Source organism: Salvelinus fontinalis, chromosome 10 (genome assembly GCF_029448725.1).
Source record: "Salvelinus fontinalis isolate EN_2023a chromosome 10, ASM2944872v1, whole genome shotgun sequence".
Classification (NCBI taxonomy): domain Eukaryota; kingdom Metazoa; phylum Chordata; class Actinopteri; order Salmoniformes; family Salmonidae; genus Salvelinus; species Salvelinus fontinalis.
In genome coordinates this window covers 32,276,435-32,290,444 of record NC_074674.1, presented here as the reverse complement: position 1 = coordinate 32,290,444, position 14,010 = coordinate 32,276,435, and the positions used below count along the sequence as shown (strand labels likewise).

The window sequence follows — 14,010 nt, the reverse complement described above, 5'->3', positions numbered from 1 at the left end:
TTTTGGACAATGTGCAATCATATGAAAAAAAACTTGATGATCTACGATTAAGACTATGCTACCAAAGGGGACATTAAAAACTGTAATATCTTATGTTTCACCGAGTCGTGGCTGAACGACGACACAGATAATATAGAGCTGGCTGGGTTTTCTGTGCATCGGCAGGACAGAACAGCTATGTCTGGTAAGACGATGGGCAGGGGTGTGTGTCTATTGGTCAATAACAGCTGGTGCGCGATGTCGAATATTAAAGAAGTCTTGAAGTATTGCTCGCTTGACCACACTATCTACCAAGAGAGTTCTCATCTATATTATTCGGAGCCGTCTATTTACCACCACAAACCGATGCTGGCACTAAGGCCGCACTCAACAAGCTGTATACGGCCATAAGCAAACAAGGAAATGCTCATTCAGAATCGGTGCTCCTAGTGGCCAGGGACTTTAATGTAGGGAAACTTAAATCCGTTTTACCTCATTTCTACCAGCATGTCACATGAGCAACCAGAGGGGAAAAACTCTAGACGACCTTTACTCCACACACAGAGATGGATACAAAGCTCTACCCGCCCTCCATTTGGCAAATCTCACCATAATTCTATTCTGCTGATTCCTGCTTACAAGAAAAAACTAAAACAGGAAGTACCAGTGACTTGCTCAATACTGTTTTGCTAGCACAGACTGGAATATGTTCCAGGATTCATCCAATTGCATTGAGGATATACCACCTCAGTCACCGGCTTAATCAATAGTGGCATTGACGACGTTGTCCCCACAGTGACCGTACGTACATATCCCAACCAGAAGCCATGGATTATAGGCAACATCCGCACCGAGCTAAAGGCTGGAGCTGCTGCTTTCAAGGACACTAATCAAGACGCTTATAACAAATCCCGCAATGCCCTCAGACAAACCATCAAACAGGCAAAGCATCAATACAGGACTAAGATTGATTCCTACTACCCCAGCTCTGACGCTCGTCTGATGTGGCAGGGCTTGCAAACTATTACGGACTTCAAAGAGCTGCCCAGTGACACGAGTCTACCAGAGGAGCTCAATGCCTTTTATGCTTGATTCGAAGCAAGCAACACTGAAGCATATATGCAAACACCAGCTGTTACGGACGACTGTGTGATCACAATCTCCATAGCCAATGTGAGCAAGACCTTTAAACAGGTCAACATTCACAAAGCCTCGGGGAAAGAAGGATTACCAGGACTTGTAGTCAAAGCATGCGCGGACCAGCTGGCAAGTGTCTTCACTGACATTTTCAACCTCTCCCTGACCGAGTCTTTAATACCTACATGTTTCAAGCTGGCCACCATAGTCCCTGTGCCCAAGAAAGCAAAGGTGACCTGCCTAAATGATTACCGCCCCGTAGCACTCACGTCGGTGGCCATGAAGGACTTTGAAAGGCTGGTCATGGCTCACATCAACACCATCATCCCAGAAACCCTAGACCCACTCCAATTCGCATACCGCACCAACAGATCCACAGGTGACGCAATCTCAATCGCACTCCACACTTCCCTTTCCCACCTGGACAAAAGGAACACCTATGTGAGAATGCTATTCATTGACTACAGCTTAGCTAAGGTGAGCTAAGCTAAGGACCCTACAGCTAAGCTAAGGACCCTGGACAAACCACTCCCTCAGCAACTGGATCCTGGACTTCATGACCAGCCACCCCCAGGTGGTAAGGGTAGGCAACAACAGATCTGCCATGCTGATCCTCAACACTGGGGCCCCTCAGGGGTGTGTGCTTAGTCCCCTCCTGTACTCCCTGTTCACCCACGACTGCGTGGCCAAGCACGATGTAAGGACCGACGCTGGAGTAGAGAAGCAGATACGGGTAGTCAAACATTTAATCGGAACAGACATGGAACAAGACAGGAACAGCGTCAGCACACGGGTATACAACGACATATGACAATCAATGCTGAAGTGGGGAACAGAGCGAGGGAACAGACAGATATAGGGGAGGTAATGACAGAGGTCAGTGAGTTCAGGTGAGTCCAATAATCGCTGATGCGCGTGATGGGGCTAGGCAGGTGTGCGTAATGATGGTGGCAGTAGTGCGTAATTCTGGGGAGCCTGACGCCCTCGAGCACCAGGGGGGGAAGAGCGGGAGCAGGCGTGACAGTACCCCCCACACCCCCGCCAACCGATGTCCCACCTGGGTGAGCCTGACGGGCCGCCCGAGGCACAGGCGCTGGACCAGCCGGCTGGGCGTGAAATCCCAACGAACCGGAAGAAGCGTGAGAGCCTGTCGAGCCGGCTGGGCGTAAAAACCTAGCGATCCGGCTGAGGCCTGACGTGGGATGGGCGCCTTCCGAGCCAACCAGGTCAAGAAACCTCTCGAGCCAGCTAGGGCGTGACAGCCCGACGAGCTGGTTTAGGCACCCTCGTTTCAAATCGGTGGCGGTCCCCGGACCCGACGTCACCACCAACCGGAAAGTCAGCATTCCCGATGCTTCATTTGGTGGCTTCAGCACTCTGTAAGGGCCGACACTGGAGTAGAGAAGCAGGTACGGGGAGTCAAACATTTAATTGGAACAAACAAGGAACAAGACAGGAACAGCGTCAGCACAAGGGTAAACAAGGACATATAAAAATCAATGCTGAAGTGGGGAACAGAGCGGGGGGAAAGACAGATATAGGAGATGTAAAGTCCAGGTGAGTCCAATAATCACTGATGCGCGTGACGGGGGAAGGCAGATGTGCGTAATGATGGTGGCAGGAGTGCGTAATGCTGGGGTGCTTGGCGCCCTCGAGCTCCAGTGGGGGAAAAGTAGGAGCAGGCGTGACACACGACTCCAACACCATCATTAAGTTTGCTGACGACACAACAGTTGTAAGCCTGATCACCGACAACGATGAGACAGCCTATAGGGAGGTCAGAGACCTGGCAGTGTGGTGAAAGGACAACAACCTCTCCCTCAACATGAGCAAGACAAAGGAGTTGATCGTGGACTGTAGGAAAAGGAGGGCCAGACAGGCCCCCATTAACATTTACGGGGCTGTAGTGGAGCTGTTCGAGAGTTTCAAGTTCCTTGGTGTCCACATCACCAACAAACTATTATGGTCCAAACACACCAAGGCAGTCGTGAAGAGGGCACAACAACACTTTTTCCCCCTCAGGAGACTGAAAAGATTTGGCATAGGTCCCCAGATCCTCAAAAAGTTCTACAGCTGCACCATCGAGAGCATCCTGACCGGTTGCATCACCGCCTGGTACGGTAACTACTCGGCATCTGACCGTAAGGCGCAACAGAGGGTAGTGCGTATGACCCAGTACATCACTGGGGCCAAGCTTCCAGCCATCCAGGACCTATATATTAGGCGGTGTCAAAGGAAGACCAACATAATTGTCAAAGACTCCAGTCACCCAAGTCATAGACTGTTCTCTCTGCTACCACACAGCAAGTGGTACCGGAGTGCCAAGTCTAGGACCAAAATGCTCCTTAACAGCTTCTACCCCCAAGCCATAAGACTACTGAACAATTAATCAAGTGGCCACCCCGACTATTTACATCCCCCCCCCCCCCGACACTGCTGCTACTCGCTGTTTATGGTCTATGTATAGTCACTTTACCCCTACCTATGTACATGTACAAATTACCTCGACTAACCTGTAGCCCCGAACATTGAAATATAAAATATATATATATCTTATTGAAAAAAATGGCGTTATTTAATTACCTTCAAATAACCTATAATTTCTGTTCTCAGAACGTTAATAAAACCTCCCAGGAAAACATTCAAGGAACCATAATAAAACATTCTCAGAACCTCCCTGCAACCTAAATATTTATGTACCCAGAACAGGCAGAATGTTCATTTCCGTTCTCAGAACTTTAAAAAAAAGTTCAGATTTACCAGTCAGGAAACGTATGGCTTCGTTCCCAGAATCAATGGGAAACCAAAAATGTATGTTCCCACAACTTCCAAGGAACCAAATGCACTAGCTGGGTAGGCTTCATTTATTTTCCTGGGACACTTTGGTCGTGCTGTCCAGGTTCCTGACCTACAGCCAGCAGCAGCTATGGTCACAGCACACACACACACTCAAATACTGTCGCCCCTGAAACACTCTTCAACACCCCCGATGGTCCTCCAGCCCAGAGCATCCCCCTCTCTTCACCACCACCCTTCCCTTCCTTCATCCCTCCTCACCACCACCCTTCCCTTACTCCATCCCTCCCCCTCACCACCCTTCCCCTCCTCCACCTCCTTGCTGTCTGTCATATGACTACAGTTATGTGTGAGGAATGGAACACAAAGATGCTCTGTTAGTCCCTCTGCTCTGCCCCCAGTAAGGAGTGCTGGGAGGAGGGCCCATTGTCCTCAGGCATACACACAGGGCCTGGTTCTGAGCACCAACACAGATTAGAGAGAAAGAGAGGAAGGGACTAGAGAAAGATAAATTAATTGATGTAGATTTACATAAGACTCAATGATAATCGAATCCTTATTTACTGTAATGTTACTATGAACGGACAAAGCCCCACCCCAATTCGGTTCAGTCCAACTGACAGTCAGAAATCCTCTCTCTCTGATTTTATTGTATCCTCCACACAGCTGCCGGGAGATGATACTTTGGCCCAGTATACCTGGAGTGGATTAAAAACCCAAAACAAAGACAAACACTAAGCCAATTGACAGTGAGTTGCGAAAGTATTCCCCCTCCTTGGCATTTTTCCTATGCCTGTCACGTTCCTGAACTGTTTTCCTTTTCTTGTATTTATTTAGTTGGTCAGGGCGTGAGTTGGGTGGGTTTGTCTATGTTTTATTTTCTATGTTGGGATGTTTGTGTTCGGCCCGGGTATGATTCTCAATCAGAGACAGCTGTCAATCGTTGTCCCTGATTGAGAATCATACCTGGCAGCCTGGGTTTCACGTGTTTTGTAGGTGTTTGTTTCCGTGTCTGTGTTTGTTGCACCACACGGTACTGTATCGGTTTATGCACTTCGTTTATTTGTTTTGTAATTCAGTATTCAGTTTCGTTTGAATAAATCATTATGAACACTAACCACTCTGCGTATTGGTCCGATCCGTCTCGCCTCTCCTCGTCCGAGGAGGAAGAATATGACGATAGCCGTAACAGAAACACCCACCACCAAAGGACCAGGCGGAGTTGGAGGCAGCGAAGGCAGAGAGGCGCTGGTATGAGGAGGCAGCGCGGCGACGCGGTTGGGAACCCGAGAGTCAGACCCAAAAATTTCTTGGGGGGAGGCCACACGCGGAGTGTGGCAAAGCCGGGTAGGATACCTGAGCCAACTCCCCGTGGTTACCGTGGAGTGAGAGGGCGTCGTACTGGTCAGACACCGTGTTATGCGGTAAAGCGCACGGTGTTCCCAGTACGCGTGCTTAGCCCAGTGCGGGCTATTCCACCTCGCCACACTGGTAGGGCTAGGTTGGGCATCGAGCCGGGTGCCATGAAGCCGGCTCAACATATCTGGCCTCCAGTACGTCTCCTCGGGCCGGCATACATGGCACCAGCCTTACAGATGGTGTCCCCGGTTCGCCAGCATAGCCCAGTGCGGGCTATTCCACCTCGCCGCACTGGCAGGGCTACGGGGACCATTCAACCTGGTAGGGTTGGGGAGGCTCGGTGCTCAAGAGCGCGTGTCCTCCTTCACGGTCCGGTATACCCGGTGCCACCTCCACGTACCAGTCCTCCGGTGGCAGCCCCCCGCACCAGGCTATCTCTCCGGGTTCTCTCTCCAGCTGCTCCCACCTGTCCAGCACTGTCAGAGCCCACCTCCTCTCCAGCGCAGCCTGAGTCTGAACTGCCTGCCTTCCCAGCGCTGTCTGAACTGTCTGCCTGCCCAGCGCTGTCTGTCTGTTTCGAGCCTTCAGAGCCGCCCGTCTGTACTGAGCCTTCAGAGCCGTCCAGCCAGGACCAGCCAGAGCCGTCCAGCCAGGACCAGCCAGAGCCATCCAGCCAGGACCAGCCAGAGCCGTCCAGCCAGGACCAGCCAGAGCCGTCCAGCCAGGAGCTGCCAGAGCCGTCCAGCCAGGAGCTGCCAGAGCCGGCCAGTCAGGAGCTGCCAGAGCCGGCCAGTCAGGAGCTGCCAGAGCCGGCCAGTCAGGAGCTGCCAGAGCCGGCCAGTCAGGAGCTGCCAGAGCCGGCCAGTCAGGAGCTGCCAGAGCCGGCCAGTCAGGACCTGCCAGAGCCAGCCAGTCAGGACCTGCCAGAGCCAGCCAGTCAGGACCTGCCAGAGCCAGCCAGCCAGGAGCTGCCAGAGCCAGCCAGCCAGGATCTGCCAAGGCCAGCCAGCCAGGATCCGCCAGAGCCAGGTGCCACTTGCTTGGTGATGCCCCTTGCTTAGTGGTGTTGCAGACTCTGGGGCCTTTCAGAACAGGTGTATATCTACTGAGATCATGTGACACTTAGATTGCACACAGGCGGACTTTAACTAATTATGTGACTTATGAAAGTAATTGGTTGCACCAGATCTTATTTAGGGGCTTCATAGCAAAGGGGGTGAATACATATGCACCCACCACTTTTCAGTTTAGATTTTTTAGATTTTTTTGGGAATAAAGTCATTTTTTTCATTCCACTTCAGCAATTTGACCTATTTTGTGCATTACATGAAATCCATATAAAAATTACTTTAAATTACAGGTTGTAATGCAACTAAATAGGAAAAATGCAAAGGGGGATGAATACTTTTGCAAGGCACTGTAACTGGAGCAACACCTATTCTGAGTCTGGGGAGAAAAGCAGAGAAACTGGTTGGTTCAGGTGCCAGCAGAGATAGAACCAGTTAGCACAATGGGTCACAAGACATGGCACAGTATTTGACCTAACAGAATAACAAAGAGAAAGGTGTATCCTGCTAAAAACAGTTAACAGTAAGCATTATTTATGTGTTTACTGCATTCCAGAGTGGGTTATCAGAGTTATTCAATTGCTGAAGGAATTAGCAGAACAATTTCATAGAAGACAGTTTGATGGCTATTCCCACAGCCTGCAGGCCTAGAGTAATATGATATAACATGAATGTGTCCACATAAATAATTGTACTTCAGTGCAAGAGGAGAGGGGCATATTGTATAATTTCCCCTGTACTATATAATATAATCGATTTAAGTGGTAAAGTCAGCCAGGTCTACTCCCTACAAGGGCATGACACTTTAAAGCTGGAGCTGTCCCTAGAACAGTCCCAAGCCATTATGTCACACAATGGAGTAGCTGAGGCAATGTTAGAGATTGGTTAGCAGGGGTGAAACTGAACATAACTGTTGTTTTTCCTGTTTGATATGTTCTTTGGGGAACTTTACTGGCAGGTTATTAAAAGCCCCATTCAAAATGGCAGAAACATGCTGTGCTACGCTAGTACTGCTGTGCCAGTATTTCAAGTATGTAATATAGACCCATATGGGAATTATATTACATTGTGTCATGTATGGCACCACATGGGCAATGGCATGGCATGATCTGAGTGAGTGTATGTGTGAGTTTAACCAATTTGTGTGTCAGAAAAACCTTAGAGCGCTCAATGGAGACGTGTGATTTACTTTGGTATGACAAGCTGATCCCTGTCATCCATCATTACAGCCAAAGTTACCAGTGACCACTGACCAGAGCATGTGAGCGGAGCAAGGAGCAGCACGTGCCCAGTTGGACTGGAGCGCAGGGCGAGATTCTGGAGCGTCGGCCTTCCAGCCCACTCCAATTTTGCCTTAATGGCGCTCACTTCACGAGCTCAGGGCATGCCCGGCCCAGCATGTATTTGTGTGCTGCTATAGCCCCTTGCTTTAGCTACTGTAATGGAGTTCGCTAAATATTTTCATAAAGAAACACACAGGTGCAAAATCAAGGTGACAACATCAAGATGAGGAGGACCAGGAGAGGGAGTGTGGTGATGTAGTGTCCACAACTAAAGAATCATTGCGGAATCTGAAAAGACACATATCCCGAAAGCATGATGGTGTACTTAGCACATGCTAAAATAAAGGAACGAGGTGGGCAGCTAATTACGTGTCATTGTAGCAAAGTATTTATTAACAAAAAAATCTGATCTCTGAAAAGTTTCCTTCATTTTTGTTATATTATCTATACAATAATAGGTCATAATTGATTTTGGCCCATAGGCCTGGCATATTCCAACTTGCAAGGAGCTTTCTGTTTTGATTGGGTTATTTTGTCTAAAAGCCTTTAGGCCTACCTATAGAAGAAAAAATTCTGCATCCCTGCCCAGCCTGGCAAAAGTGGCCAAAAGGGTGTTTAGCATCCACAGTGGCTATGCAAATGCTGAGAGGATATTCTCCGCTGCTGGCCGGCTCGCCTGGGACCACCACATGAGTGTGAAGCCACAGACTCTGGCCAAACTGGTGTTTCTAAAAATGTATTCAAAGTCACTGTAGACTGAGCCTAATAAGGCATCGTTTAATTTATATATAATTCTAAGTAAATCACAGCCTATATGCGCAATGTATAGACTATAATGATTTAATACAACGAAATGTTGCTTAAATGTTGAGCGCTTAATGTCCCTGACTACCAGCCTAGTGTGTCGCACTCGCAAATTCTTTACAATGTATTTCTTTGTAGGCTATAGCCTTGAAATAATTTAAATAATACGGCCTAAATAATTCATTTTTGCTCCTTCTTAGGCTCCCTGTCTGGCTCCTGACCTATTTAGAGTGTTGATATGCTGTTTAATATGACATATAACCTATTTGAAATGATGAGCGCTTCTAACATTCACCTTTTCATCTTTATTATAATACTTTTCATTTAAATCATATGGTTTCAATACTTCAAAACCAAATGGTAGGTCCAGGTAGTCACAACAATTGATAGGTGTTGGTTAAAATGTGATTTTAATGAATGAAGCTAATTTGGAGCAGCAGTTTTTTTCTTCTTGCTGTGAGTAAGGAGTGGTTTTTAGCAGAGCAAATGGAAAGACCGTGGAGCGTCACTCAACTCCGCTCACACACTCTGCCCCTGACTGCTTTGGTTAAACCACGTTTCCTCTCCTCTCAGCCCAACTTCAGGCTTCAAACACACTCTCATTGCATGGGTGATCAAGCCACATCATAATAGAGTGTCATCTAGGCTGCAAATAGAAGTGGGGAAATGTTCTAAGTTAATATTTTTAAGATCCCTGACCTGTGGTTCAGTAGTTATTTCCTGAGAGCTACTTATTATTGTGTAACAGAAAATACAGACACAGAATGATGGATCTTAGGCTACTGGATGTTTTTGTTTGAGGATATATTTAAGCAATAAAGCCCGAGGGGGTGTGGTATTTGGCCAATATACCACAGCTAAGGGCTGTTCTTCGGCACGACACAATGCAGAGTGCCTGGATACAGCCTTTAGCAGTGGTATATTGGCCATATACCACAAACCCCCAAGGTGCCTTATTGCTATTATAAACTGGTTACCAACGTAATTAGAGCAGTAAAAATAAATGTTCTATCATACCCATGGTATATGGTCTGATATACCAAGGCTGTCAGCCAATCAGCATTCAGGGCTTTAACCACCCAGTTTAAAAATTGTATTATACCATGGTCTCACCCCATGATACAAGCACGTCGTGGAACACACAATCCACGTCGTTCATTATTTTCCAAAGAACGCATAGCTCCTCGTTAATTATCCCTTACTTGTAAGAGTGATGAGGCATATGTTGAAAGACTACTGGTTCTGTCTTTGGTGGACGTCTCCCATAGTGCAGAAGGAGCTATTACTGACATGGCAGCTACTTGAGAGAGTGACAAACATCACTATGGGTCAAGTTTCTTCTCTCTAGGGTTACCAGTATAAATCGTTGCCATACCCCAATAACGTAAAGCACACCAAGATGTGAAATGTCTGACCTACACTACATGACCAAAAGTATGTGGACACCTGCTCGTCAAAAATCTCATTCCAAAATCAGGGGCATTAATATGGAGTTGGTCCCCCCCTGTGCTGCTATAACAGCCTCCACTCTTCTAGGAAGGCTTTCCACTAGATGTTAGAACATTGCTGCAGGGACTTGCTTCCATTCAGCCAGAAAATAATTAGTGAGGTCGTGCACTGATTTCGGGCGATTAGGCCTGGCTCGCAGTCGGTGTTCCAATTCAGCCCAAAGGTGATGGGTTGAGGTGAGGGCTCTGTGCAGGCCAAAGCATTTCTGTATGGACCTTGCTTTGTGCATGGAGGCATTGTCATGCTGAAACAAGAAAGAGCCTTCCCTAAACTTTTGCCACAAAGTTGGAAGAACATAATCGTCTAGAATGTCATTGTATGCTGTAGCATTAAGATTTCCCTTCACTGGAAATAAGGGGCCTAGCCCGAACCATGAAAAACAGCTCCAGACCATTATTTATCCCCCACCAAACTTTACAGTTGGCACTGTGCATTGGGCCGTTAGCGTTCTCCTGGTATCTACCAAACCCAGATTCGTCTACAGGACTGCAAGATGGTGAAGCGTGATTCATCATTCCAGAGAAAGCGTTTCCACTGCTCCAAAGTCCAATGGCGGCGAACTTTACACCACTCCAGCCAACGCTTGGCATCGCACATATTGATCTTAGACTTGTGTGCAGCTGCTCGGCCATGGAAATCCATTTCATGAAGCTCCCGACGAACAGTTCTTGTGCTGATGTTGCTTCCAGAGGCAGTTTGGAACTCGGTAGTGAGTGTTGCATGATTTTTACGTACTACGCGCTTCAGCAGTCCCTTTCTGTGAGCTTGTGTGGCATACTACTTCGCCGCTGAGCCGTTGTTGCTTCTAGACGTATCCACTTCACAATAACAGCACTTACAGTTGACCGGGGCAGCTCTAGCAGGGCAGAAATTTGACAAACTGGCTTGTTGGAAAGGTGGCATCCTATGACGGTGCCACGTTGAAAGTCACTGAGCTCTTCAGTAAGGCCATTCTACTGCAAATGTGTGTCTATGGAGATTGCATGGCTGTGTGCTCAATTTTATGCACCTGTCAGCAACGGGTGTGGCTGAAATAGCCAAATCCACTCATTTGAAGGGGTGTCCACATACTTTTGTATATATAGTATATTTGGGCTTGGTTGTTGTTATGTTTGCTTGGTACACATCACATTTTTACTCTGCATGGTCCTTATAGCACATTCTATGTGTAAACCTAACCTTATGACACCTTACACATTGAAGGTGAAATTGTTATAGATTTTAATTCATCACATTTATTATAATATCACATCAAAAATATGATAGGTTTTTAGATTGAACAATGATTTTATTTTATTTATTGGGATCCCCATTACCAATGATGAATGATTGCAAGAGTGACACTAGACATGCTTTGCCTGTCTATCCTTTGTATGTAGAAGTTACACTGTAGTTACATAGCCAGAAAAATTATATATAAAATAACATTGCCATACGGTTTGTAAAAAGGTGAGAAAAACACTTATCTGTTAGTAGTCTGTGTATGTAATCTTACATTTAAATAGTGACAAGCTAGTTCATTTGTGAAAGCAGATCCTGTATTCCTCCAATGTTTGCTCAATAGGCACTTCATGACATGAATACGGTATAATCACATTAAAGCCAGCCTGTATCATCAAGTGCTATAATAAATGCTAGTCTTGATTTCAGTTTGCCGTCGTCAGTGCATTTATATTCTCTTCCCGTTTACATTAATATTGCAAAGAAATTCATGCAATGTGGTCTACTTTTGTAGGTTGCGAGGAGCAGAGGAGAGGTTTCTATTCATCTCACATCCTCTGGTTCATTTCACTATCTGTGTTCCTCCAGAGGTTCCCAAGGCATTGTGGGATTTTATTCCACAATTTTTGCCTCCATTTTTAGATGTCCGAGGGCCTGGATGTTGGCTGTTTCACTTCATTCTTTGGGCCTATCGCACGCAGCCAGTTCTCAAGTCAACATCGTCCATCATCTCCAGCTGACACTCGGCTAAACAGCCCTGTCCCCTCAATGTTTATCATTACATTCTCTCCATCTCTCCTCTCTCGTCCTGTTTTCCAATCTTTGCTCTCTTTCTTCATTTTGCTCTCTCTCCGCTGCATCAACCTCTGCCCCTCTGCCCAATCTGCCTCCCCACTGTTAAACCCCCTAGCCCCTCGACCACTCCCTGCGCAGGTTCTCTTATATACACACACACACACCTGCGTTGCCAAATAACCCCCACTCCACGAGTCATAGCAATGCTCCATTTGCGATATGAGGGATTGTAGAGACACAAAATGTCACAAATGACCCTCAGTGCTGTGGCCACTGGAGAGCAGGAAACACACACACTCTGTCACTTTCTCAGAATCACACTCGCACACACCCATCCTGGGTCAACATGGTTTTCGATCGATGTGCTGATGTTATTGTTGATGTGGGATGGCAGGCAGAGCGCTGCAAGGGCAGATGCTAAAATGCCGGTGTGAAGCCACTGCTCATCTGTCTAGCCCAGTGCCTGCCTGCAGAGCAACACTCCATGGGGTGTGTGCACCTCCCACCGCACAGTCACATTCATTGTCTCGCTAAGCCAGTCATCAGCAGATCCTACATGACAGTACTTTTATTGGCTCTCTTACCTCTCTCCCTCTCTCTCAACTCTCTTATCCCTCTCCCTCTCCCATCTATCTTACCGCTATCCCTCTCACACCTCTCTTACTTCTCTCCCTCTCTTACCTCTCTCCCTCCCACCTCTCTACTTCTCTTACCCCTCTCCCCATCTCACACCTCTTACTTCTCTCCCTCTCTCCTTATCTGCCACCTCTCACTCTCTTACCCCTCTCCCACCCCTCTTACCTCTCTCCCACCTCTCTTACTTCTCTCCCTCTCTTACCTCTCTTACTTCTCTCCCTCCCTTACCTCTCTTATTTCTCTCACTCTCTTCTTATCTCCCACCTCTCTTACTTCTCTCCCTCTCTTCTCTCCCACCTCTCTTACTTCTCTCCCACCTCTCTTACTTCTCTCCCTCTTCTCTCCCACCTCTCTTACTTCTCTCCCTCTCTTACCTCTCTTCTCTCCCACCTCTCTTACTTCTCTCCCTCCCTTACTTCTCTCACTCTCTTACCTCTCTTCTCTCCCACCTCTCTTACCTCTCTCCTTATCTCCCACCTCTCTTACTTTTCTCCCTCTTACCTCTCTCCCACCTCTCTTACTTCTCTCACTCTTACCTCTCTCCCTATCTTACCTCTCTCCTCGTTCGCTCATGATCGATGTGATGGACAGAGCACGCACACATCCCTATTTACCATTACCCAACATAACCATATACTGTATCTATGAAGGCTGTATCAAGGATGATATGTACACAGACACTGGCTCTCCTAGTCCACCTACACAGAGAGGAGGGAACTGGAGAAGCAGCCTTGCCTTGGTGCCATCTCAGAACATCACCTTCATGAGGGGAAAAAAAGATCCTGTTCCTCCACTTGAATCCAATTACACAGCAACTCCTCACCCCAGCCAAACAAAGAGGGCCAACTTAGTGGTGATGACAAAAAGAAAGAGTGTGAGAAAATAAAGCAGGCAGGCTTACCGTTTCACCGTCCAGGGTCCGTTCACCAGGGATACTGCAGACAAACACTCGCATGGGAGAGATAAGCAGTGTGCAATCCACTCTTAGTCCAACATTCTCCTATAACACACTCTCTCTTCCACGCATACTCTCTCTCTCTCTCTCTATCCCCCTCTTTCTCGTCTCTCTTATTATTGTCTGTTCTATTTCCTCTCTGGTTGGCTCCAAGGCAGTTGAGACACTGCAGCGGTGGGGGAGGAGGGCATGTGTGCGTGTTTGAGTGTGTCAGAGAGCGGAGGGAGAGGGAAATGAAGGGAGGAGTCAGCAGAGATAAAGAGAAGGGAGGAGTCAGCAGAGATAAAGAGAAGGGGGAAACGGGCAGGATTAAATCATGAGAGAAACAGAAGGGGGAAATGGCACCAAGCTAACCAGAACACAGAGTGGTGACAAAAACAGAATACAATAGAATCTGTTTGTTGCATTGCAATATGAAGGAAAAATGTAAAACATGGAAATAAAAACAGAGAGAGACCACTATGAGCAG

General features: G+C 47.3%; 1 protein-coding gene across 1 annotated transcript in view; it reads right to left on the bottom strand.

Moving 5' to 3' along the window:
• The window catches only part of LOC129864046 (guanine nucleotide-binding protein G(z) subunit alpha), a 62,355-nt gene extending 48,582 nt beyond the window's left edge, over nt 1-13,773 (bottom strand). Inside the window, exon 1 of the mRNA XM_055936595.1 lies at nt 13,488-13,773. The gene's annotated coding sequence lies outside the window, so the exon portion shown is untranslated. The remainder of the gene's footprint in view (nt 1-13,487) is intronic.
• Between the last annotated feature and the right edge of the window lie 237 nt (nt 13,774-14,010).